This window comes from Pantherophis guttatus, chromosome 1, assembly GCF_059756535.1.
Source record: "Pantherophis guttatus breed Tessera chromosome 1, ASM5975653v1, whole genome shotgun sequence".
In the NCBI taxonomy this organism is placed as follows: domain Eukaryota; kingdom Metazoa; phylum Chordata; class Lepidosauria; order Squamata; family Colubridae; genus Pantherophis; species Pantherophis guttatus.
Genome location: NC_142063.1, coordinates 162,806,629 through 162,831,314, shown reverse-complemented (window position 1 = coordinate 162,831,314; position 24,686 = coordinate 162,806,629). Strand labels below are relative to the sequence as shown.

General features: G+C 40.2%; 1 long non-coding RNA gene across 5 annotated transcripts; it reads left to right on the top strand.

The window, feature by feature from the left end:
* The first annotated feature begins 11,117 nt into the window (after positions 1 to 11,117).
* Positions 11,118 to 23,716, top strand: LOC117674937 (uncharacterized). 5 transcript variants are annotated; one of them, XR_009621330.2, is made up of 5 exons: positions 11,118 to 11,662; positions 17,396 to 17,461; positions 19,286 to 19,351; positions 20,808 to 21,108; positions 23,242 to 23,716. It is a non-coding gene; the product is annotated as an uncharacterized LOC117674937 (long non-coding RNA). The 5 variants fall into 5 exon arrangements; XR_009621329.2 differs by lacking the exon at positions 11,118 to 11,662 and adding an exon at positions 16,530 to 16,746; XR_004594052.3 differs by lacking the exon at positions 11,118 to 11,662 and adding an exon at positions 16,759 to 16,951 and having other exon boundaries at positions 20,831 to 21,108.
* Positions 23,717 to 24,686: the final 970 nt, after the last annotated feature.

Sequence of the window (24,686 nt, the reverse complement as noted above, 5' to 3'; positions counted from 1 at the left end):
ACCCCAGAGCACCCTATTTGCACCGAAACAACACAACACCCTGAAATAAAATGCAGGGCGTCCTCTTTGGGCAGCCTCTGCGTTCCACCCGAAAGCGTTTAAAACCCCAAAGCCGGCGATTCTGCTGGAAACAAAAAGTGTACGGGATGGATGGGTGGGTCGTAGCGTACATCATTCCCCCCACCCCACTTTTTAATAAAAGTTTATACGTTTTTACTTTGCCGGGGATTTTTCCCTGCGTCTTTTTTTGGTTTAGTTTCTCTTCTTTTGGGCTGTGAATGTGGTTGTTATTTTTTTGTGTCGAAACTTGTATTTTTATAAGCCATTGGGGGACTTTTTAATGGGAAGCCACTCATGGTATATGTATATTTTATAAACGAATAAAACCCAATTTAAACAAATAATCAACAATGACATTTTTTTCCCCGGTGCAAATATGTCAGGCCGTTAACCTTTTGTTTAAAAGCTGTGTCTTTTCTGCTGGTCTCTCATTTGCCTGCTATTGTTTACTTGGGTTACTCAAAGTTTCCTTCTACTTTATCTGTTCTGAGCATTTATCAGCTTTTTCAGGTGAATATTTCTGTGGTTGGCTTCCTTACTGAGGACCAAGAAGGCATTTGGCATCAGAAATGGAAAAAATACCCCTCCTTCCACTGCTAAGTAGAGAAATTTTAGTAAAAATAATTGACCCTTTTTTCTTTTTTTCCATGCAATATCCTTAGTTGGCAATTGAAAATTTTAACTTAGGAAGGGAAAACTCATACATTTAAACCATACCCTTTTCAGCCCCCCCGCTTCCAATCCAAGTCTCCTACGCTGGAATCCTTGAAAATGGGGGCATACCCCTGAACAAGAGCATTTATTTTTATACATGGAGAAACGCTATAAAAATTTGCTGTAGGGCCTATTTGTAGGTAGTAATGTCAAAGTCAATAAAATGTGATCAGTTGGGAATCGCCAACAGTAAGATGTCATTTTTACCTATTTGGACTAATATGTGTAAAGAAAGATCTTTCTTTTTTTCTAATTGGCAGGTTGACAAGACTCTTTCATTACACTAGTTCTTTATCAAAAAACAGTGATTCCTTTTAAACAGTGTTTTCCTTTTCAATTATTTTTTTTGTTACCATACATGTAATTTTCTTGTTTCCTTGTTTTTATATTTTGCAATGATAATTTTGCTTGTTTTACTATTGTTGATTGCATCCAAAATTACTTGAGAGCTTTTGGCAAAATGGACAATATAAGCCTTTTCTCACCAAAATGTTAGTCTGAGACATTTTCTTGGAAGGACTGATTATAAATGAATAGGAAGAGAGGAATCTTAAAATGGAACCTTTTTATCATTTCTGTGTAGTTCAATGGTACTTTGGCATCATGAGGCAACTGGGGATAAAAAAAACATTGAGATTTTTTTTCTTCAAAAAATGGACAAATTAAAGGGAAATGATGTACTTGAGGGGCTTAATTTGTGTTTAGTTAGTACATACAATGTCTTTAACCCTCATCCTAGAATATGGGAAATAAAGAAATAAAAGAAATAAAGAATAATAGATTAAAACATGCAAAGTGGCATTTGTTCATCGGGAAGCATTAATAACTTTTAAAAAGGTTTCCAGGAAAGATTTCCTTCTTTGTGAAAGATGTTAAGCACTATTAGTCCATTTCAGTTTCGGTCAAAATATATAACCTCCCCAAATGGAGTTGAGTGCCAAATAGTACACATTTATGAGAGTTTATTTCCTGTCTAATGCACCTCATTAAAACTCAAAACTCAGCAGCACTTTTTCGTATGGCTGTTGATAAAAACAGGATCGAAACATGATCGCCAACGTCCGATGATGGATATGGCACCACCACAACAACAAGAAGAAGTACCTCATTCCTTTTCTAATGGAAGCAAACACAGGAAGACAGTACATATCAGCTATATCTTCTGTTTTTGTATTGCGGTTGGATGCAACTGGCAGTTAAAAGGAAAAGAGCCACTAGGAAGTCATCTTCCAAGAATCCTATTTATTGGAATCTTTATGCATTATTCTATTGCACAGTAGACACTCTGGACAATAGTAACATGAAGAACAATATAAACAATATATGTACATATAGTTTACAAATGTTTTTGCACATTAAAACTAGGGCCTAGTAATCAAGTCATAAAGTGCAATTAACTATTACAGAGCCTTTGGGAATGGGTGGCATACTAATACAGTACAAAAGTAAATATACTATTAAAGATCAAATGAACAACAATGTCTTCCGCAGCCATTTATAGGATGAAAAGAGGAAACTAGCCCAATCACATTGGGGAGAAAGCTCCATAATAAGGAAGCTGCTACAGAAAAGGTCCTGCTTCCTTCCGAAGACTGGTTAAGCAAAGTGATGCATTTCCTGTTTTTCAGGGATAGCCCTAAGGGGCAGAATAGAGAATTAATACAAATGTGGAATGAAGAAACAAAATAAAGAGGAAAAAAGAGAAAAATGATTCAAGAAAAGAAAATATTCTCAGAATTATGTTTGCTCTTAACGGTGAACTTATGGATGGCATTTCAGCCCAAGTACAGGCAATTCAGCCCATGCCAAGATATAAATTAAGCTTCAGAACAGGAATGATGTGCCATAATTCATTTCTATTATATTTCCTCGTAAGAATATTTTAAAATCCAGAACATATTATTTTCAGAGGTTTTTTTTGAGAGATTCTATTTAGTATCTTAATCATGTTTTAATCAAATCGTTCAGATTGGACATGCAAAACAATGTTTTTGTGAACCTACCAACACAAGACTCAGTGGAGAAAATGATTTTTTTAATTTATTTTTTATTTTTTAAGACAGACAAACATTTAGTACATCTATCATCCCTCCCCTGTGACATCTCAATGTTATCTTCTTCACTTCTTTTTATTTCTTCTTCTTCCAAAAGTTTCTTCTATCTTGATCTTCATCCAAACCCCTATGACAATTCATTCCTATAACCATATTCTAATCATCAAGTTTTTATACATAATTATAAAATTAATCATTTGTATCTCTTTTCCAACCAACAATAAAAATAATTCCATATCTTAAAATATTCTAGTCAGTCAGAGAAAATGTTGAATACATGAATATTACTGAAGAAGAGTAACAGTATGCACTGAATAATTTCTCTTGATAGTGAAGCTTGAAAAGATTATGAGCCAAAGACTCATAAAATACAAATCAAAAGAAAGGCAGATTAGAATCCATTTCATTCAACACATAAGATCTGATACAGTTCCAGACCTGCTTTTAAAATGATATTAAGAATCTGAGTATCAACCAGGAGAGGTCCAAGTGAGTGCATTGAATCCATCTCAATCTGATTCACCCCAACCAGCAGTTGCTTAAAAGGAGACATGTAACGGATGCCCCTTTTGAGGAAGTGTATTGAATGCATTCAACTGTTTACTGAATTGAGATTTACATGCAACTGAAGCAAAAGTTTCTTAAGTCCTTCTCATGGCCATCTTAGAGGAAGTGTGCTTGTGCATGTGTGAGTGAGGCAAATTTATTTATTTATTTATTTATTATTGAAACTTGTATGCCGCCCTATCTCCAAAGGACTCAGGACTCAATAAAAACAAGCAAAATCAATGTTAAAAATACCCAATAAGATTATAAAAAGACCATTAAAATCCCCTTTAAAACCCCTTCAGTCCAAACCAGCCAGGCGAAATAACTATGTTTTAAGGTCATGGCAGAAAGAGCGAAGATTAGGGGCCACCTGGAGCTCCAGGGGGAGCTGATTCCACAGGGTAGGTGCGCCCACAGAGAAGGCCCGCTCCCTAGGGGTTGCCAGCCGACATTGTCTGGCTGACAGCACCCCAAGGAGGCCCTCCCTGTTTGAGCGCACTGGGCGATGGGGAGCTGTCGCTGGTCGCAGATGGTCCGCCAAATACCCCGGGCCTAAGCCATGTAGGGCTTTATAGGTAATTACCAGCACCTTGAATCTCACCCGGAGGGCAACCGGTAGCCAATGAAGGTCCCGCAGGAGAGGTGTAACACGAGAGTGTCGGGACACTCCCATTACTACCCGCGCGGCTGCATTCTGCCCGCACATTCTACCCATGCGGCTCCATTCTGCACCAGCTGAAGCCTCCGAGTGGTCTTCAGGGGCAGCCCCATATAAAGAGCATTGCAGTAGTCGATCCGGGATGCTGTTAGAGCAACCATGTAAGACCCAAATAAAAGTAAGATCTGATCATGATGTTCCAAAATGTATTTATTTGCTGCAAGCAGTTCTTCAAAATGATAGATATTATACTTGGTTTTATAGAAATGCTAAACTGACGTAATTTGTCACGAAGCATCTGCTGCTGCTGAGTTTTAGGTCATTGCTGGAAGCCTGGCTATCAGTTGCAGGGACGGGTAATTTGCTCTCCCATGGAAGTTCTTGTTTAAAATATGCCCCGGTTAACCTGGGGTCAATAGTTGTATCAATGAATCACACTGTTCATCTTACCCATGGGAGGAATATCTTCTTGGTGAGGACCTTAAACACTGGTAAGAACATAAGTTAATGAATGCTTCTGTTAATAGAGAAGACTTAATATTATGATATGGTTGTGCCATAACAACACGTGTGAATAAAACATACACTGGCAGCATATGCACATGGTCATTTTCTTTGATAGATCACGTTCAGCATGTGACCGTGTCACTATCTGTTTGTAAACAAAAAAACTTTTCCCCTGCTTTTATTTCAGTTTGGTTGTGGATTCATAATTGATAGCCTCCCCAAAAATGGTATACAAAGATACTTTTCTGCTCATATACAAATTCCAAGGCCAGATTTATAAGTAATAATAGACTCTAAATAAGAAATGTTTTGGTCTTCCATTTCAAACAAATGTTTCACATCATTTATCTATTCATTTCATTGCACGCTAGTGATCCCCTTATGTTTTTTTTCTCTCCAGATGCTATAGGACTAATATTGTGAATCTTCTTCCTTATAACAGCTGGTTTGTGACTGCTTACAACCTGTGCTCAAAATGTCTAAAAACATGCTTCTGTGTTATATATGTGGCTATATTGCCACGTCAAAATGATGCATACTTCTTGTCCCGTAAACCACTGAAAGATCATAGACAATTTTGAAGATGTACATCTCAATGTTGGGTCATTAGTTCAAGGCACTCTTTGTCATCAAAACATTTGCAATTTTGATTTCATTCAAGGAGGAGACTGAGTACTTGAAACTTAAGTGTGGTGAACTTCCTGTTTTCTTACCACCAGCTAGCCTGAGCAATTTTGCAAAAAAACGATTTGCACGAGATGCAGCACCAAACATGTGACAGGGTGGATCCTTGGATAGGAACCCTTCAGGCTTCTCATATCCAGCTTCAATCAGTCAAAGGAGGCAGAGAAAGAATCCCGAGGGTTGCAAATGAAGGAAATCTGGTGGGTAGGAGGATGCATTCCTTTGAGGGCTAGATAAACAGCAGTTTTAAAAAAATCCCACGAACGTTATCAGGCAACAGATTGCAAGGAGAGAGCTGTTTGGGTGCAGAGAGAGGGGAGAACCTTCATAAAAGGCATTCTAACAAAAGAAGTAGCCCTTTTAAAAAGTCATAGACCTGGAAATATTACATGCCTGACGTACGTTTGGCAATCAGATAATTCAAGCTCAGCCTCCTTCCTTTAAAACAGAAGTGGGAATTCAATTTCATCATCATGGGCAAGTTGCCTTGATGCAAATGCTTGCCGGCTAACGGTTCAGTTGGGGAACAGAGACAGCTCAGGCACAAACAGGTATATCCCAAACAAGGAGTGGGCAAACTACTCAGCATATTTGCCCATATCCACACAATGAATCCACATGTAAGTGAATGCCTACCATGGTAAGCAACTGAAATGGGAAAGGTATAGAAGACACAGTTGGGCTGTTTTGGGGGTTTCAGATGACGATGAATCAAGTGGACATCTTTTTATTGTATACCAATCACTTTTCCATTGTTTGTTTATATGTGTCAGAAGTGTCACAGTTACCGTGATGGTGAACATATGGTACACGTGCCACAGGTGGCCCTAGCTCACCTCCAGCACGCATGCGCGCGCTGGCCAACTGATTTTCGGCCGGCTTTGCCCATGCCGTCCCTCCCCTCCCAGGAGTCTCCACATGGCCCATTTTGGATGCCACATAAGTACAGGGCTTGCACGGAGGCTCTGAGAGGGCGTTTTCGGCCTCTGGAGGGCCTCCTGGAGTGTGTGTGGGAGGCCATTTTTGCCCTCCCCAGGCTCCAGGAAAGCCTCTGGAGCAAATAACGGGCCTTCCGAGCCCATTGGAAGTCTGGAAACAGGCCGTTTCCAGCCTCCAAAGGCTTCAGGGAGGCCTGCTATGCCCAAAACGGGGCTCATGGGAGTCATGTGCGCATGCGTGGGGGAATGTGTGTGGGGGTCACGCACGCATGCACATGGGATGCTGGGTTTGGGGGGCAGTGAATTATGGTTGTCGGCATGCGCACACAGAACTCCCATGCGACCCCCGCTTTTGGCATGCGACGGCAAAAAGGTTAGCCATCACTGCTATATGATATAACATTTAAAATATAAAATACAAGATTCAGATATATACAGATTAAACAGATGTTGCCCAGCAACATTAATGGTGTTCTGTTGCCCTGCCATGAGGTCCTCAGGTGCATTGATCAGGGCATAAAGGCTGTGTTGTCTGCATTTTACCACAATTGTAAAGGGCAGAAACCACCGGATAGCCCCAATTGTTCAATGTCTCTGGATTTTGTAGTACCCATGCACGGTCTATTCAACAATTTCCATAGTTCCCAGCTTTCGTCAGAGCCAGGTGTCAGCTCCTCCGTTGATCCTGTCCAGTATTGGTTCTTTGTAGCTTTCCATAGGTCCTCTCTGCTTTCAAATTCTTTGAAAACTTAAAACATTTCTTTAAGTGCCATATATAGCATTCTATCCTTTAAAAAAAATATTGTGAGTGAGAAGAGATTTCACTTTCTCCTTGGCCCATGACCGTTACAGGCCACTCTCTGGTTTCTGAGGGCAAAATCAGAAGATGTCATCCTCTCACTCCTGCTCTTTTGTAAAAGCACCCCATGATTTCCAGTTTTACCCCACTCCTTTGGTTTCCAGATTCAATTCAAAACAGCTGTTTCCTAACCTGAGCTGTCTTATGCCCTTCAGAGCGGAGGCCTCATTCCAATTCTAAAGCAGCCCCAGCTCCATTGACTGCAGTGTCCAGAAAGTCCTTCCTCTCCAGCAGCTGGTTGCTGTCCTGTGCAGTTATTTCATTCTAGGCTTTCAGGAGATGGCTGTGGTTTGTTTTAGGGCAGTGATAGCAAACCTTCTGGGTGTGTCAAAAATTCCAAAAATGCCTATGTTGGCATCTCTGTCTCTCTCTCTTCTCCCTATCTAGTCATCCTGGACAGTGGCACTTGATGGCAGTGCTGAGGCTGGCCTAAAATAGAGGCTTGGGCCTTGACTTCAGAGCCAGTGCCACCCTTGCCACTCAAAAAGGCCATCTCATGCCATTCCCCAAGGTGTGCAAGTCTTGGGGAATGATGCAATTGCCCCTGCATCCCAGTGCTTTCCAGGAACTGTCTCACACCACTTACCTTCAGGCAGTGTCCTGTTTCTGTTGACAGGCCCCTGCAGCCTACCCAAAGCTGCTCAAGGTCATCCAAGGCCGTTGTTCTTGAAGCAGCTCTTCTGCAGCCTCCAAAAATTATGCCAAAATGTGCCTTGTTTTTGTGAAATTTTCGGAAGCCCTGGAATCTGTGCGGGATCGTGTCCTCTTATGTGACTTTCAGAAGCTGCATGAGAACACATCCGTTTCTCACGTGGCCTCTGCAGTCTACAAAATTGCATGAGAATGTGGAGTGCTTTTGAGAATAGTTGTTTTTGAGTCTTGTTGAACACTAGTGTGTCACCCAAAATCTTGTGATGTGTCACCTTTGACATACATGTCATAGGTTCACCCTCACTGGGTTTAGAATCCTGAGATGGAACCCTATTAAGTCAATGAAACTCAGACATATATTTCCCAAAGGGCAGTCATCCTTTCGGTTCTGGACAATGCTCTCCTTGCTTTCCTATTCCCTCCCCATAATATTGCAAAACTTTCCTTTCCTGTAATTTTGCAAAACATAATTCATTTGCAATGTAGGAATTTTGCTATTTTATTTCATTGTCACTAATCTATCTGTTCTTAACTTGCTACAAAATTCCTATGGACCTATATAGGAAAGTCACAGCCTGCTGTTCTATATTGCTTTGATAATATTGTAGTATTTTAAAATTTTTTGCACTTTCTTGCATAGTACAGCCTTTACTGTAGTTGCTTTGAGGTACAAGAACTGCAAAATGCAAAAGAGGTGTGTGAGATAATATCAAGACTTGCACATTGCAAGGTTAGAGATAAATTGTCTAGGTTTGTTTGGCATTGGCTAAAGGAATAGTTGGAAATATTCTATATTTACCCCACATTGTATAAGTTTGCCATATTAAGCATTTCTGGGTATGGAGTTCAGTATTTTCTGATTTGTTATACTGAAGTAATGTGGACAGATATAAAGAAGAATTCCTTACATCATCATGAAATCCCTTTGGATGCCTTTTTTCATTCATGCAAAGCATTGATCAAGGTTATGTTCTAAATAAATCCCTACCCATTACTGCTCTGCATTTGATAATTATTTCAAATAAGGGTGGTAGTAAACAGCTAAACAGCTGGTTTCTTAAATAATAGATTGACTTGCTGCATCAACACAGAACTCACTGCAACCTCAGGCTTTATGGATATTAAGTTGTTTTTTTTCAACTCATTGCTCAAGGATTCCATTTCAGGATTCTGATGTGATTATGAGGGATTGTATTTTTACGACTGTCCATAATTTGCTCTGGCCATTCTCATAAACAACAATAATGCCATTTCCTTTCTCCCATCCCAAATATCTTGACATGTGTGGCTTTCACAAATACTTTTTATCACTGTTTTTATTTATTTAAGGCTCTGGATAGGGGCAGAAAGGTACGTAAGGAAATCTGTTTCTCTGTTTGTTTTGATAGGAATGGAGAAGAAATCCATCCCAGATTTCCTTTATATCGAAATGTTCTGATCTGCCAAGCTTTGCATAATGTAATAATTCATTGATTTTTATCTGAATTACCAAACGTATTTATTGCATAGTGCTAAAGGCATTCCCTCTATCCAGGAGGCATTATGCAATCTTAGATGTAACTCATTTAATTAAGGTTGTATACCACCTCCACACATTCCATCTTAATATGATACAAACTACACCAGCATTTTAGGGCCTTTCCCTGAAACCTCTTCCAGTTATAACCCACTGGAGTTTTACTGAATATGTAATCTGAATAATTCTGGAGAACTCAGAAGTTTCTGCACTATAATGAGAGGTTTTAGTTTGTTTATTTATTTATTTATTTATTTATTTATTTATTTATTTATTTATTTATAAAAGATATTGGCTGCCCATCTTACCATAGAATAACTCTGGGGGACTTAAGAGTTACATATACAATTAAAACATAAACAATTAAAATCAAATATTAAAACCAAAGGCACATGGGGAGAGGTGGAGGTGGGATCTGTTATTACTCAATCAATCAGCTCCATTGCGCTGTTCCCACACTGGGGCCCCAAGCCAACTGGTAAAGCCACATCTTTATGCCCTGATGAAAAGGGGGCCAGGATGTTCCAGAGGGCAGGAGCAACAGCAGAGAAGGCCATCCTCCTGGACTCCACCAATCAGAATAATGGGGCTGATGGGACCCGTAGCAAGTATCCTCTGTTGGCACGAGTGGTACGGACCAATCCCAGTGGAGTGAGATGGTCCCTCAAGTAACCTGGACCCATGCCATGAAGGGCTTTAAAGGTAACCTCCAACACCTTGAATTGCACCTGGAAGCAGACTGGCAACCAATGCAGCTCTCAGAGCAGTGGTGTTACAGGTTGGTTGGAGGTAATAAAAGGAACTGCATGGTTACTGGTCTTCTAGGCAAACTCTAGTAACAATTTCCCTAGTTAAACAAATAATGCTCTCTCTTATCCAGAAAGCAGAATAAAGAAGGAAGACTTCAGCAGCATTAATTGTGCATCTATTTTGGGTAAAATCTTAATACCACAACATAGGCCACTTTAGAGACATCTGCCTCTTCCAAACTGAAATGACTTTTTCTTGAAATGGTCCAAAATGAACCAGATTAGATTCATACTTTCTGTTTGTCCCAAGGCCAGTATGGACTGGCCACCGATTCCTTACTGGAGGAATAGATAACATATTCTGTTATACACTCCCAATTCATTGCAATTGTACCTCATACCTGTCTTTTCAAGTTTTCATTCAAAACTGTTGCTTTCCAGCCTGTTGTGTCTTAAGCTCTTCAAAATACTGTAGGTAGTCTGAAGCTCTTCATGCCATTCTAACTGAAGCTTCAGCTATGACTGACTGCTGGCATGTCTCCCTTTCTCTAGTAGTTGATCATTGTCCTGGGCAGTCATGTCATTCGGACTCCTGAGACACAATGTTCTCTGCGGGTCAGCAGTTCCATTTTTAAACTTACCTTGTGGTTGATGCAACAACTGTTAAGTCTTTTTTTTTTTGCCTGTATTTTCCCAATTTCTCTGCAGTTTTTTCATTCCATTCATCCTTACATCTCTGGGAGTCTACCTTTTGATTTATCTGACATAAAAGCATGTTCCCCTTTTTCCCCACTCTGGGCACACACAACTGAAAATATCCTTCCCTTGTCCCTGTCCCTGTCTCTTTTCTTTTCCCCACCCTTTTCCTTTCCCTCTCTTTCTCCTTCTCCCCCTTTTTCTCCCTTTCCCCTCTCCCTTTCTCTTTCCTCCTTTCCACTTCCCCTTTTCTTTTTAACCTGTAAGTTGCGATGTAGGCGTATTGGAATGAAATTAAAAGGTTTAAATTAATGTTGCTTAGCAGCTTCCATGAAACTGAACCATCAGTTTCTCTTTGCTAAAAAGTTTCCATGGCTTACAGTGGAACACAGGAATGAAGGAGCACCTGATTTCCTTTGCTTTAAATCATTACAGCATCAAAGCAATGATGGCACAATAAAGGGGCAGAGGAGAAAGAAAGGGCATGTATCTGTGTTCCCTTGGGAAGGGTTTATGAAGCCATCTGTATGTACAAAGGTCTGAAAAAGAAAAAGTATAAGGACTATTGAGGAATAGAACAGTCCCTTAAAGGAAAAAGCCACCTAATGAGAAGGAAGGACTGACTGGAGAAGAGCCTAATGTTGGGAAAGATTGAGGGCAAAAACAGGATGACAGAGAACAAGGTGGTTGGATGGAGTCACTGAAGCAGTAGGCATGATCTTAAATGGACTCCAGAGGATGGTAGAGGACTGGAAGGCCTGGAGGAACTTTGTCCATGGGGTCGCGATGGGTCGGACACGACGTCACAACTAACAACAACAACAACAACAAAGGAAAAAGCAAGCATTGGTATTCTGATTTACTTAGAACCAGCAGATATGAAAGGCAAGAAACCAGAGAAAGACCAATTATGGCCTGTAGTGGCCATAAACTGGAGTGAACACCAACCCAGCCCTGTTGTTAAACCAAGCTGCAATTTCGGAAGCCGGCTTCCAGAAGAGCCCGGAGCAGAATGGGAAATGAGCAGGTGAGGCTGTGTAATTGTTATTCTGGTTGTCGTGTCTGATACTTTGTGACCCCCCCTGGACCACAGCATGCCAGGCTTCACCCCAGATCCTCCACTGTTTCACATAGTCTGCCCAAACTCATGCCTACTGCATTGATGACACTACCTAACCCCTTCTCCTTTTGCTTCAATCTATCCCAGCATCAGGGTCTTGTCCTCTCTTCTCATTTGGTGGTCAGAGTATTTGAGCTTCAGCTTCAGCATCTGCCCTTCCAAAGAACAAACAGGGTTCATTTCTTTTAGGATTGACTGATTTGATCTCCTTGCATTCCAAGACTCTCAAAAGTCTTCTCCAATACCTCAATTTGAAAATATCAATTCTTCGGCAGTCAGCCTTCCTTGAAGTCCAACTCTCACAGCCATACATTACTACTGGGAAAACCATCGCTTTGATTATTGTATATGTGCTGTGGTCTTGCTCTTAATCCTTCACATTCCCTTTGGAATTTCATTAAGACCTTGCAGCAGAGTTAGCTTTTCCACAAAGGTTTTATTAGGTGAATGAGAAGGAAAAAAAGCACCCTTCTGAAAAACTGCCAGAGGCTATCCTATCCTCCATCTGAGAGTCAGGGTCAGGTTTTTAAATGACTTAGCTCTCCTCAGAGGTGGATCAATGGCCATTCTGTACCAGATTTTCCTTTTCAATACTTGTAACTTTTTTATATGGAAAGTAGCAATCAAAACACATACTCCTCTTTGCACCAGAAACTATAGGAGTGAGGTAAAATGTTGTAACATCTAAACACATCCTGGGGTGGGGGTGGGAGCTGATCTATTCTATTCCATACACTCATAAATTGAAGTATGCATATTCTAGATCAGAAGTGTCAAACTCAAGGCCCATGGGTCAGATCAGCCCACGGGGTGCTTAGATCTGGCCCGCGGGGTTGCCCTGGAAACAGCAAAGGACCGGCCCGCGGTGCCTCTGCCAGTGAAAACTGAGCTCGGGAGGGCCACGGGTGGCTCTCTCAATGTCAACCCTGAAACTCCGTTTTCACTTGCAGAGGGCTGCGGGTGGATCCCACAGCCCTGCCTGGGCCACCATATGTGCCCCCGACACGAGTGACATGAATCTTGCCACGCCTCATGGCCATGCCCCCTGCACCCCTGAGGTCAAACACAACCCTGATGCGGCCCTCAATGAAATTGAGTTTGACACCCCTGCTCTAGATACTTGATCCCAAAAGGGAAAAAAAACAAAACAAAACCTGCAGCACATTAAGTTGTCATCCAGAAGTGATTTGTACATTTTCTATTCTTATAGTAATAATGACAATGTTTTTGAAAGCTGGCCTTCTTATCAAGACATAAACAATAACACAAGTGAGAACACAATAGCTTTGAGTACACCTTAGTTCCAGGTGCAGTTTATTTGTATTTTGTTTATACTTCTTGAATAAAGCTTGCTGCAGTTGTTGTCACTTTAAGAACGTACTTGAGTCATTTGCCCTAAGCAACACAAAACAACTTTAAAAAAAACGACTGTTTTTTAAGTTCTTAATTTTATGCAGACTCATCTCAAATAGTGGAAATATCAAGTCAAATTCTGAGTGGAACTTAAATAGCTGACAAGCTTTTCCACACTTCAGACCTAAACTGTTTCTCTCTCTCTCTCTCTCTCTCTCTCTCTCTCTCTCTCTCTCTCTCTCTCTCTCTCTCTCTCTCTCCTCCATCAAATAAAATGAAAGTTGCTTGAAAATGAAGTTGCTTTCTAAATTTCAAACTTTTTCTTTCCTTTGGTTACACTGAAGATTTGATGTTCTGTTCAGGCCATATTTATCTAGTGATTGGCAGATCACCTTGCCAGCTGAAATGGGGAAGAAAGGGAGGGAGTGAGAGAAAGAAAGAAAGATTTTACTACTTTTCCTGTCACAAAGGTGCTTTTCAAAAAGGCAACAGGATTTTCTTGGGTTTTGCTTCTCATCCAAGAAGCTTCTTCAGTTCTGACTGAATGGTGGGGGTTGGAAGGATTTATATTCTTTGCAGTCATTTGGTCGTAAAGCACTCCAAAGGTCCGTCATTAGCTCTCAGACAGTTGCTCTTTTGAAGACAGCAAAGTCCACATTCTGGACAGTGAGGGCCACTGGTTTGAAAGGGGTCAAAGAGGCTGTCTATATTGAAATTAAACAGCCCTCTCTCAACAGAGGGGGAGGGATATCTCCTGTCTACAATGCAGCCTTTTCAGCAGTTCCAAGAAGATCCCACACTGATTTGCACTCTGATTCAGGTGACTCTGAGGATACAAATAAATCCCCAAGTGGCCTCAACGACTCTCAGAGAGCTAACAACCTCAGAAACTAAGAAATCACTGCCTGAATTCCACAGTAGCTGAAAGCTATCAAGAACCTACTTGCCACCTCCGCTCTGTCTTCCTGAATAATCAACAGTTGAGGAGCACTATCTTGCCTTCTCAACCCTGATTTTCCACACCCTATCAGTCAACTGATAAACGCTTGCTGCTCGCCATCTCAGTTCCCACTTCTCTGCTTGTCCTAATGGTCAGATTAACATTTCCATGGTTGAAAACAGATTCATTTAAATGTACAAAGCATAGTGGATGTAGCAGTGTGAGTATTAATTTCAGAAATCAGACGATAATGAACAAGTCCCAAGTGCCGTGTAGTGGCCAACTGTGAATTTATGTGTTGTGCTATGTGATTCCACTTAAGGAATATAAAACAAGTATGAGATTAATAAATATAATTATGAATACTGAAAAAAGAAATTATATTGGGAGATCTGCTTGTCTATAGACCCTTAGTTCTCAGACCCTTAGTTCTCAGATATTGAAGAATATTCTATTGAAGACTATATACAGAACACACTAATGTGTTTTTAAAAGTTTGGTCATTTAATAATGCAGGTAGTTCTCAACATCCAACCACAATTGAGCCCCAAATTTATGTTGCTAAGTGAGAAATTTCTTCAATGAATTTTGCCCCATTTTACAACTTTTCTTGCCACACTTGTTAAGTGAATCACTGCAGTTGTTAAATTAGTAACACGGTTATAAGTGAATCTAGTTTCCCCATTGACACTGCTTGTCAGAAGGTGACCCCGGGACACTGCAAGTGTCATAAATGTGAGTCAGTTGTCAAGCATCCGAATGTGAATCATTTTATTTTATTTTTATTTTATTTCGAATTTATATACCGCACCTTCTCCCGAAGGACTCAGGGCGGTGTACAGCCAGATAAAAAACATACAATACAAACATTAAAAACAATTAAAAAGATATATATTAATTTGGCCCCAATTTAAAATAACAAACCAATTAAAAATATTTAAAAATATATTAAGCCAGCCCGGCTTGCTGAAAAAAGAAAGTTTTAAGGGCACGGCGGAAGGCACCGAGGTCTTGGATTCTCCTTATCTCTGGGGGCAGCTGATTCCAGAGGGTAGGTGCCCCCACAGAGAATCATGTGACCATGGGGATGCTGCAATGATCATAAGTGTGAAAAATGGTCATAAATCACTGTTTTCAGGGCCGTTGTAACTTCGAACAGTCATTAAACGAACCATTGTAAGTTGTATTAAATTCTCCAGATGTTATTATGCTTGTTAATTTGAACTGTATTCTGCAATACAACTCTGTTAATTTCAAACACCTATTAATAAAGTAATGGATAATGCTGAGAACTAAAGAAAAATTTGAATGGTGACACACATGGGGTCCATGATATTACACTATGCTAGAAAATATGCCCGTGTCTATAATTGCTTCTGGATGGCATTCAGGTGTTCTGGATACCATTTATCTTCAGATGAGCTGAAAGCCAACTCATAGAATATTGAGCAATCATACTTCAGGCTGGCAGGAAGGATTACAATACAAGAGCCTCCTTTTTTAGACTAGACTAACAATTCATCAAGAACAGCATGTCTCAGGCTTCATTAATATCAGCCAGACTTGTAAACTCAGTACAGTTTCTCTCTCACAGCCCAGTATCAACCATGTGCTTCATAAATGAACCCACATAGATCTGTCAGATTGGGATATGAAGCCAATACTAGATTAGAAAGGAAATTGAAGAAATATGTCACACATCCTCCTTGTATAGACAAGTTGAGCAACACTAAACAAATTAACAGCTCTTGCTAAATATCGTTCTATTCAAATCAGCCTTAAGTAATGAGACAGTCATGCTAAGGAAGCAGCATACAGTTAATCCACAGCTGCATAAATACTTTATTGTATTTTACTATTTAATTTTCTTATACGCTGGTCATTGACCAAAATGATTTTTTTAAAAAAAATTTCTTCTCAGTCAGTCAAGGTTTGTGGATGCTCATCTTCTCATTGATCTACTTCCTTTCTCTTGGTATTAAACCCACCATCAACCTTGGTAAAAAAAAAAAATCTTGGAGGGCTCTGGTGATCACTGATACGCCGACCCACTTGTGGGTATAAACAGATGAATGATGGATAAAATTAAACTGCAACTGAAGATTTGTGGATTAGTATGCTCATAGTCTGGCAGTTGCCTTGGGTGGCAAGTTGTTGCCATAGTTGGGAATGTTTCTCTGCTCTTTCAGATTCTGGACAGACTGGTTGCAGTAATGCAGGCCTATGTCATCTCCCAATTAGATTGCATTATCTTTATGGATTTTCCATTGAAAAGTATTTAGAAATCATAACAATCAAATTGTTGCTGTTTGAATTTTTTTTACAACCTTGTGGCAGTTAAGTGACATGGGAAGAAGATTGTATAGCTGCTGCTGTTTTTTTTTTTTTTTGAAGATCTTGGCTTCACATGTATTTATTATTCAAAGAAACAATTATGTTTCAAAGATGTTGTGGGAGTCAAAATATAGGCAGAGTCTCCATATTACCAAAGGGTGCCCTTCTCTGACATCAGTGGGGCTGGTGTAAAACCCAGCTGTCACATGATGCTCTCCCTTCTCTCACTCCATCTCACATGAATTTCTGAAAGGGAGAAGAGAAGGAGGAGGAGGAGGAAAAGAAGAAGAGGAGGAGGAAGAGGAAAAGGAGGAGGAAGAGGACTGCAACAAACACACATTATGCAGGGAAACTAAACAAACCTGTAAGTCAATTCATCAGGATGGGAGCTTAAAAACAGAAACAAAGATATGATGCCTGTTTCAAGGAGTGCCATTGTGCACCTCCAGATTCCTGGAGAACATAATTTTTCCTGAGTACTCACTCTCTCAGTGTCAGCCAGATTAATAAACATCTTTTCATTTACCAGTCTGTTGATGAAAGGCTGCAAGCACCTTAAGCTGACATTGGTAAAAAAAAAATCTAGCCAAGAAGTTTAGGAAGATTGTTGCTGAGATTGAACAGCTATGGGGCTGAAAATTCTCCTTCCTTCTTTGATTCAGGCTTTTTCTGAGGAAGGCAAATTATTAAGAAGTATACTTTGATATTTGTATTTGTAAAATCCAAATCATATTTATGATATTTGATTTTAATTTAAGCAATCAGTAACAATAGAAACAATTAAGACTGTCTATGGCACTGCATCTATCTTTAGACATAACAATGCTGGTATGGGCAATCTTTTCACATCTTAACAGTTTTTCAAAGGCAAGAATTGCAGAAAGAAAATGATGACTTTAATAAAATAGGCAGAATGAGAATTTTCTGGTGTTTTTTCTTGGATGTGAGAAAACAATATGGGGTGGAGCAGAGCTTTGATTGAATAATATTCTTTGTACTCTCTTATTGGTCAGCTCAGAACTTCAAGATGATTGACAGGAAAACTGTTCGTGGGTCAACTTCATCGTGCTTTTGAGGAGGTAAGTAGAAACAGCTGCATGTTGAAAATGCCCTTCTTGTGATTTTTTTTCTTGGTATGTGAGGAAGACTGATACCTGCTTGTCCAGCTCACCATTCACCTGAGCTACAGTTGTGTTGAAGAGAATGCTAGCAAAATCTTGCTAAATCTTTTTAATGCTTGGCATTAAACAATCCAATAATCATTTCCCTTACAGAAGAATCTTTGGAAGTGGGAAGAGTTCCACAAAATGAAGGCTAACATAGGAAAATAGGTGGTAAAATGTAGGACAGTGGCCTAGGTAAAAAAAGGCCCATACAACAAAATTTTATGGTAGAGTCTCTGCTGCCAGCCTGGATCTCCTTCTCTCTGCCTCCTGTCAATTATTTTATGTGAGCAAGGGCATAGGCCAACTTCAAAATGGAGTCAATCTATGAGTGAGTTTTCTGTTTTTCCATTTCTGCCTTATAAGCTCACCCTATCCCAGTCCATATTTCCATTATCAATAAATAGGCTGATAGGCATTCTGATTCCTTACTGATTTGTGCTATTCTACAACAGTGTAAAACATTCCATGGGCAAAAAAGTGTTTGAGAAAAACTTTTCCACAGACTTAAGCTGTAAGAGTACGTAGTAATTTTAGCTGTGATTAAAGCACGTTGTTGTCATTGCAGGCTACTGATACATAGAAATACAACCAGGTAAAAACATGGTATTAACCCATCAGGAGGATTATTATTATAGGATTGGACCTAAATTGGAAGGGATTGTTTTAGTGAACAGGGAGGAAACATAACTAATGAATAATGCAGCCTTGGCTTTGCAGGTTGGATTTGTATCTGTACCAAGATGGAATTAGTGGGGAGAACAGAGGAGAAAATATTTTCCTTTCTAATTATATGTTGCTTTAAGCTTCATGTTTGCTTGAGGTTAAACACATCACAGTGCCATAGCTCTCATCTGATATGCTTTGGTTACAATGCTATCTGATCAACATTGTCTATTTGTGTTTACCTGGGATCAGTTCAATTTCCCCACCTATGCTTAGAATCAAGATAAATTCCTGACCTACACAATCATACACAAACATGAAAATAACACACGTGTCTCTCCCCCCCTCCAAATCGAAACCTGTCAGAACTGAACGTACTGCTTGTTCAACATTCCAGAGCTTTTAGAGAGGCACTTTGGTTTTAGAAAGATAGTCAGGTAGAAAATTGATACCTTACACTGGTAAAAAGAAAATATATGGTAGCTTTTACTTTAATGGAGGGTATTTTTTTGCCTTATCAATGTATAGTGCTCCAGTCTAAACTCTACTTTGGAAAGAATGGGATAGGATGTCAAAGGAAAAGAAATTCTTTGGGAAAACGTGGAATAATGTCAGGTGGACATTAAGAATCTGAAGAATGTAATAAAAACCAAGAATCTAATAAAATCGAAGTGTAATAATTGTGACAGTTCAAGTAGCGGGAATTATCCAAAGGTATTGTATTTAAGCAATGGGAATAAGAAGATGGAGAAGGGAAGGAACAAGAGAGAAAACTCAGCTTGTGATTTCTTTTCTCTTTTGCTTTGGCATTCAGATACAAAAGCTGTTACCTGATTGTGCATGTTATGTTACAGAGTCAACAACTGTGATTGTAGCAAGCAGAAGGTTGTCTGGATCCAAATGAACTGTAAAATTAGTTCTGAGTTTTTAACAACTTTATGGTAGGCCAAAGGAGAGATCATTTGTTTAGCGTTGAGGAAAAAGTCTCACTCGGTGCGCTTGTTCTTCTGGTTTGCCAAAAATATGTCTTGGAATTCTGACTAACAGTGCATGGTTTTTCATCCCCATCTACAGAAAACGCACATTTGTAGGAATCCTATTTTTGAGAACTTTAGACTGACAACTTGGAATGTATATACTGTAAGTATTCTATAATATTCTTCAAGCTACACGATGCAAATCAGCTGCAAATGTAAAGCACAGATTAACCAAACACGCTGAATAATCAAGTTAAATGTGATAAAACATTGATTTACATTTCCTCACTATTTGTAGAATCATAATTATACAGGTAGTCCTCGAGTTATGACCACAACTGAGCCCAACTGAGCCCAAAATTTCTGTTGCTAAGTGAAATGTTTGTTAAGTGAGTTTTGCCCCATTTTGCAACCTTTCTTGCCACCGTTGTTAAGTGAATCACTACAGTTGTTCAGTTAGTAAAACGGTTGTTAAGGGAATCTGGCTTCCCCATTGACTTTGCTTGTCAGAAGTTCGCAAAAAGTCATCCCATGATCCTGGGACACTGCAACCGCCATAAATACGAATCAGTTGCCAAGCATTTGAATTTTGAACATGTGACCATGGAGGTGTTGCAACGGTTGCAAGGGTGAAAAACGGACATAAGTCACTTTTTTTCGTGCCGTTGTAACTTTGAATGGTCACTAAATGAACTGTTGTAAATCAAGGACCACCTGTATAAGAAAGCAACCTTCCCTGAAATAGAATTCTAGATAGCAGAATTGTAAATAGCAGAATTGTAAATATCCATAGAGATTGGTCTCAGGAAAAACATCAGTTGGTAAAGAGAAAAGTGGCTAAGATGTTGAGCTTGTTGATCGAAAGGTCGGCAGTTCAGCGGTTCAAATCCCTAGTGCCGCGTAATAGGGTGAGCTCCCGTTACTTGTCCCAGCTTCTGCCAACCTAGCAGTTCAAAAGCACATAAAAAATGCAAATAGAAAAATAGGGACCACCTTTGGTGGGAAGGTAACAGCGTTCTGTGCGTCTTTGGCATTTAGTCATGCCGGCCACATGACCCTGGAGACGTCTTCGGACAGCGCTGGCTCTTCAGCTTTGAAACGGAGATGACCACCGCCCCCTAGAGTCGGGAACGACTAGCACATATGTGCGAGGGAAACCTTTACTAAAGATAAAACGGAGTGAAAAGGAAAATAAATAGAAATCCTGAGGATGAGTCCATGAAACGAAAAGGAACAAAGGCAGCCTCTGCTTCTAAAGGAAATATCAGGCAGAAATGAGCCTGAAGAAACTCAGAGGAGAGGTGGAAAAAAAAGGGAAGGTCCTGGGAATGCTTCAGAAGGAAGAGGGCAGTTTGGCTTAATGATAGGCTACAGGCAAAATGCCAGACACTCCCTAAAATAAAATCAGGATCCAGAAATGATTTATTGTGCTTGGCTTGAGAGTCTCACCTAACCTCTCTCCCTCTATTGAAACATCTAAGCAAACAATATTTAAACTACCAGTCATGCAGCAATTAAACCTCATAATATCCTGCTTGCAAAGCTGACTGTGAGAGGAGAGTTGACATTCACCAACAATTAGCTTCGTGTCATCCTGACACTATGCTTGTTTACAATAGTGGCGACTATGCTTGTTCTTAAGGCTCAAGAAAGAGGCCAGAAATTCCAAAGCAGGAGCATCACTGCATTGCCTGTGGAGCAACTGGGTACCGTTTCCTGCCAGGCACGAGCTGCGTTAATTTTGGGGGTAGAGTTATTACCCCTTTCCTCCAAATCATTTGCTCTGTTCTTCTCATCGACTTGCAAACCTTTGACCCCTGCCTACAAAGATGAATCAGGCTTGGTGCTGAAGGCATTGTAGATTGGATTCCCTCTTGCAAAGATGCATGTGAGATGGTGATGGCCAAAAAAAGTCAAGAGGTAAGCTGCAACCACACAATTAAAGCACTTCCTCTTTTCATATGTGTAACATGTAAAACAATTCCATTTTCGACCACCTCTGTCTGTTTGGAATTGCCTACCATATTTTGCATGGTATTTATTTCTTGACCATCTTTTTCTGCCCTTACAATTTTGGGTGATTTCCGGCACTTGGGGTCATCAAGCGAAACAGGCAGAGAAAAGAGAAAAATGAAAATAAAATGTGATCTAAGAACTTTAACCAGATTGTTTAATCATGCTCCCCCATTGCCCTCTGGAATATTTCAATCATCTGTGATTTCCAGAAGGCCAAGAGCAAGGGGGTCATTGTCCACTCCTGTCTTAAAATGGTTACTCTATCACAGACATTATCAGACCAAACTCCTTAAGAAACTTTATTGACTCTCCTCATAAATGTGCAGTCCTTGCTAATATGTTCAGTAATGGTGACCCTGCCTAAGATTATGACATTAATCAGAGTAATAAGGAAAACAATTTGCCTGTAAGTGAAAGAAGACTTCTCTGATTCATAAAATGATTCCTGATTCAAAGGCTTTTAGCATTCATATGTAAAACACAACCATATGTTAAGGTTACTGACAATAAGCTATGTTTTTAAGAGGTGAGCAAATGCTGGAGTTTGTTTTAAATCATACTTTCTTGATTCACGTTGTTGGAAGAAATGTCCATCTGGGTTCAGTTCCAAGTGGGGAGAAAGACACTGGAAACATGGAGACTGCTTGGATAGATGGTTTAATGGTGGACAGGACCACATGAGTTTTTTGGGTCCTGGGCAGAAAGAGACATGGGTATGTGTGAGAGAGATTTATACTCTTTCTTGGGCCCCGCCTTAGAGCTTCCTGTTCCTGTGGCAAGCTATTGGCTGCTGTAGGGGTCATAACTAACCTTGTAGGTTTTCTGAGTCAAGCTTGGTTGAATCTTGCTGGGTGATGATGTAATGAATGGGCTTTGGGCAATTCCTATTATGGCTTAATGGCTTTGTCCTGGTTTGGATCTTGAGTGAGGGCTAATCCTATCATGTCCTGAGGGCCATGTCTTTTGTGTTGTAGATAGGCTGACCCAGCCTTTGTCTTGTAGATAGGTTGACACCAAAATATCTGCTGGGCACAGGGAGCTGAGGCCCTGAGTTTATGTCTTTAGAAACATGTTTTTCCTTTAGGGAAAATACAATATTCTGCCTTTTTAATATTTCCTAGAATGTTTCATTTTTCTAGGAGAGGGGTGGGTGCTAACTTCCTACAGTGTAAAACAAGCAGAAATCTTCTACTGTGACATGGAATAAAGAAGAATCTTTATTCTATTTCTTGTGAGGGGAAGGAGAAGAGACAGGAAATGTCCAAAGCTGGGTGAATGTCACTTGGACTTCTTTCTACCTGGGAATGTACTTTCACTAATTTGTATTTCTTGCAAATGCACCTTATGAAAAATTATTCACTTTTTTGGGGCTTTTCTGATATTTTTCATCTCTTTTCCATCAAAGCTCTTGAAGGTTGATGTGGGTCTTTTGCTAGTGATCTATAAAAAGTCTGATTCCTGTTTCATTTCTTTCATAAAGACAGTCCTACCACATCCAGTGTATCTGCATGAAAATGTACTTGCTATCTTTAATTCAGTGCCTGGTTCAGTGGTGGGTTGCCCCCCGTTCGGACTGGTTTGCAAGAACCGGTAGTAAAACCAGTGGGAGACTCCACCCATTGACCCGGACATCATCAAAGTTGATCTGTGTGTGCGGGCACGATGCGAACTGGTAGTAAAGGTAAGTAGAACCCACCCCTGGGTTGGTTGCATCATCTTGAATTGCAATAATTGCAGCCAAACACTTCCTTTAATTTCTTTCACAGCACGGAGTTGGAATTTTGGCTCATCTATCCTTTACAAACTGCTTCAAATTAGCAAAATCGGTAGATTTTCCAGTATGAAACTGCTTAGTTCAATACATATCACATGTTTGTCTTTTTATGCAGAAGTTGTTTTTGGCTGACCCCTACGTTTGAAAAGACAAATAACTGCTTGAACATTTACAATGCAGAAGCTTGGTTTAAGCCTTATTTTGTTTCATCTTATATCTAGCATAAAATTAATTTGTTTTAAAAATCTTTACTTTGTTATTAGCTGATTCCAAGGAAGCAAACACCATCTTTCAACGTTGCTTCATTCTGATAATGGGTTGGATGGAGGAGTCCTAAGAAGGAATGAAATTTGGACAAAACAGAGGTATAGCAAAGAATATATTGGACTTGAAGTCTGTCAATGTGATGGGATTGTATTCCTCCAGAAAAAGCAGCTTTGCAGTTTGCAGATGCTCACTGATCCCCAATTCATCTGGATTTGTAGTTGGCAGTTGTGATGAGAAACATGTTCACACAGTCACAGCTACTGTGCCATCTGTGACCCTTCTTCAGCCAGATGGACCTAATAAAATTTATAGATATATTAAGAGCCTGGTGGCGCAGCAGACTGATAGCCTGTTATTTACATTCAGCTGTCTGCAATTACTGTAAGTTCGAATCTCACCAGGCTCAAGGTGGACTCAGCCTTCCATCCTTTCTAAGGTAGGTTAAATGAGGACCCAGTTTGTGGGGGCAATAAGCTGACTTTGTATAAATATACAAAAGTATGAAGGCTATTGCTTAACGCATTGTAAGCCGCCCTGAGTCTCCGGAGAAGGGTGGCATATAAATCAAATTAAAAAAAAAAAAAAACCTGTTGGATACAACCAGGGGTGGGCTTCAAAAATTTTAGCGAGGGGTTCTCTGCCCGGTTGCTGGGTGATCATGGCCATGGTGGTCATGGCCTAGTCGGCCTCCTGCACCACGGTGTGTGTGTGTGTGTTTTTGCCCTCCCCGGGCTCCAGAGGCTTTCCTTGAGCCACCAGGAGGGTGAAAACGGCCTCTCCAGGCTCCGGAGGCCCTCTGAAGTTCCCGAACTTCTGGTAGGCCGATTTTTCACCCTCCTTGAGCCTCGACATGCGCCCTGCACTTACTTGCATCCAAAATGGGCTGTGTGGGGATTCCTGGGAAGGGTGGGGCGGGGTGGGGCCAGCCAGGAATGGGATTTGGGGGTTCTCCAAACTGCACAGAATCTTAGCTAGAGGTTCTCCCGAACCCCTGCAAACCCCCAGCAGCCCACTCCTGGATATAACACATATTGACTGTTGCATTGTATTATAAGTTTTACTCTTGGCAAACATCAAAATTTGCACTTGGTGTGGGTTACTTTTTCTGCTAAGTACTTGCCCAATGACCTGGATCCGCCGATCTTTTTGAGGAAGCCCCCACAACTAGAAACTTGCATGGCTTCTAGCTGTAGAATGCAATGCCCAAGGAGATACATCTCTCCCTCACACTCCCAACATTTCTACTGTACTGTTTTTAATTGTTTAATGATGTTTAACATATGCATTGGTTGCATGGCTGTTTTTTTTTTTTTTTTGTATTTTTTATGTTTTACTTGTAAGCCACCCAAATGTGAGATGGATTGCTATATATATTGAATAAATAAAAACAATATTTTAAAAAGTAGCAAAAATTATCCCTTTTATTAAGTCTTGAATTGTT